General features: G+C 35.0%; 1 protein-coding gene across 1 annotated transcript in view; it reads left to right on the forward strand.

Annotated features, from left to right (window-relative positions):
• The window catches only part of LOC106465149 (U4/U6 small nuclear ribonucleoprotein Prp3-like), a 65,767-nt gene that overhangs the window by 5,994 nt on the left and 56,549 nt on the right, over positions 1-3,224 (forward strand). The window lies entirely within an intron of this gene.

Consider the following 3,224-nt stretch of genomic DNA (forward strand, 5'->3'; position numbering starts at 1 on the left):
TGAAGAGAACCAAATGTTGATGATCCAAAAAGAATGTAACAGAAAAATCTGCCCCAGGCTGTAAGTATGAAATGGGAGAAGAGGAAAGGTTGTTACAGGGTTGAGTGGGAGAGGATTAATAACTGATTACACTATGATAAAGAGGGTGCCATAATATTCTGTAAGGTATGTTGAGAGGAGAATGTGAATCTGAAAACACTATTGGTGATCTAATAGCATGAACAGCCCATAATTGTTCCATGCATGTGTTTCATACCAAATTGAAAATCTATTCTCATAGCAATTAATGCACCCTTCACTGATATAAACTAATTGATAGTCATGTACCCACCCCTATTGTATGCTGGATATAAAGCTTTCTTACCGATAGAACAGCTAAAGTTAGGATCAACAATGCAACCTCCAGGCCCTTCACACCAGGAGCCAGTGTCCCCCAAGGGTTAGTGATAAGCTCAACATTATATAACCTTATTGTCAATGATATCACATTCCCTTCCTTAAACCATATGCTTGTGTCTCAATATGCAACATTTAAGGTCCAAATATCACTCAATGCAGTGTCAGATTGGCGCAAGAAATGGTGTGTAGCCCTCAACCTATCCAAATCCCAAGCTATATAGCTTTTTTTAGGAAAATTAATAATAGTAGGAAAAAGCTTTGTAACCTCCAATTAACCCTTAACAATTCAGGTAGAATATTCAGTGCCTGATCAGTGAAAGTGGGTTTTCTTAGGAGTACTGCCATATCCTCCACAACAAAATTATTTTCATTGGATCTATATATCCCCATCCTAAGAAGGTCTGCTCCCCCTTCCTATTCTATATTCAAAATTTAAAGTACATATTTAAGTATTAATTCAACCAAAGCTAATTTTTTGCCATCAATTGTAATAAATTGAAGACCATTTAAATGTTACTATCTTTTCTACTTTTAAATGTAATCATTCCCTATCAAGAATTAATTAATCAATCGCTTCAGACCCTGATTATCACTCTTATTTATACAACTCATGTCAACTTGGAACTGGATATCCTTGGTATGGTTTTGGTTCCTTCAATCTTCACACCTGCTTTGTGAACATCAACAGCCACCTTTTGTATTCAAGGCTTCATATACAGTGAGCAGCCTTCTTCAGTTTCAGTATCAACCTCTCTTTCTTTCAATGAACTTCCTGTTTCCTCTCTCCATCTTCCCATTGTCTCAGTTTTTCCCTGACATTTGTTACGTGATGTCAACTCTCCTTGTTTACTTTATTCACTTACCATGCTTATGAATCAATCTCTCATGGTTCAATAACATTAAGCTCTACATTATTTCATCAAAGCAATCAGAAATCTTAAGTCTTAATTTCTTTGCAGCCTTGGTAGTTGTTTAACCAAAGTTTTCACTAGCTGGGAAAATAGAAAATTACAGTTTCTGACTGCCCCTGGTTACCTTTCAGACCCTGAAAGTTTCCAAATCTAAAATACCTACCAAGGATTTTTCCTCTGATTTTTTGCTATGGACCCATATTCAATATCCTGATGGATTGGTGAGCAGCTTTGTTCACAGCTTTGCTGGTCACTAGCATTGGTCCTTTAGGCTAAGGCTATGAACCATCTGGAACACATCATCTTGATCACACATTGCTTGATCTGTATACACAATACACACACACACACATATACATACTGCTTGTTAGGCACGATAGGCTATACATGCTCTATTCATTCTAGAATGAAAGAGGCATAATTTATGTTTATTTCCTAAATTTTTATGGTGATTGTGAGATCGGTAAAATTTACCAAACCCATACAGAGATTAATTACTGAAAATGACAGATAAAGTTTTTTCTTAAGAAATGTTTGATAACTATTCGGACATTATAAAGATTTTACTTGTGAAATTAAAAATTTTCTGAACTATAAAAGTATTTTTAATGTTAAAATGAAAATTACTTTGTATGATAGATAAGCAAGATAGGCATGAGAGAAACATTGCATTACAAACCTTAGATATTTTGCATATGAAAGCATTGTAATGTTTACTTATAAACTGCCAAATTTCATTAACATTTGCTTACTAATTTAAAAGTTATAGCATGAAAACTATAACTAGCACAAAATGGTTATGAGGTCGTGCCCAGGGACTGAGCCTGGGTTGAAAGAATTAAGGGCTAATTGTTCTTGGGGATGTAAGCTAGTTTTGGCCTGATGATCTCTATGTCATTCTAAAACATTTCTAATCTGTTTTTCTCATAATTGTAATATCTTTATTAGCATGGGGATGTTGTTGTTTGTTGGTATCAAAAGGATGTTTACTGAGATATTTGGAAGCTGCATGATTTGTTGCATCTGTAAGTGCCATAAATTTCAGAACTGGAATTTTCTGAATCAGTATTATCAGTTTCAGTGTTGGCTGGAGTGGAGGTTGAGTTTGTGATATTTTGCTGTATATTACAGTTACTTTTGCTGTTGTTCACAGTTGGCAGAGGTTTAGCTGCTTTTTTTTATTTTCATAGAAATGGTTCCATTCTAACTTTTGTTATTTCAATCTGAAACTTGGATTGAACTTGTGTTCACTACAAGTAGCACTTAATTATTTCAACAATACAACTCATTCAACAATAAGCTTTACTACTTAATATTAGGTCGTCAAGAAATTAATGTCACTTTTTTTTAAGATGGAAAAAACCTGAACAACTTGTATATCAAAACAAAACATTTAATAAATGAAATAGTCTCCATTCTTATCAATGATGCTTTTCCAATTTACAATCAGGCTGTTAATTCCCTGATTAAAGAAATCACTTGATGTCTTCTTTAACACCTTCCGTATTTGCATATGTTTTTCCATTAAGATGGTGTTGCAGCAAATTAAAAAGGTGGTAATTTGATGGTGCCATATTTGGAGAATATGGTGGGTAGGGGAGAACTTCCCAATCCAGCTCCATAATCTTGTGTTGCATCAAACATGGTACATGTGGATGTACATTGTCATGGAGAAGCACACCTTTCCAATTGACAAGAGTAGGTCGTTTCTGATGAAGGGCTTGATTTAAACGTTCCAGTTGCTGACAATAGATCTCTGCCTTGACAGTTCACTGTGGATTGAGGACCACGAAATGAATTACTCCTTTGATGTCCCACCAAATGCATAGCATCACTTTCTGTGGATGGAGTCCAGGTTTTCAGGTCAGAAATCGTTTTTGGGGTTTAATATTTGCATAAAGAACCCATTTTTCA

The sequence above is a fragment of the Limulus polyphemus genome, unplaced genomic scaffold (genome assembly GCF_000517525.1).
Source record: "Limulus polyphemus unplaced genomic scaffold, Limulus_polyphemus-2.1.2 Scaffold1849, whole genome shotgun sequence".
Taxonomy (NCBI): domain Eukaryota; kingdom Metazoa; phylum Arthropoda; class Merostomata; order Xiphosura; family Limulidae; genus Limulus; species Limulus polyphemus.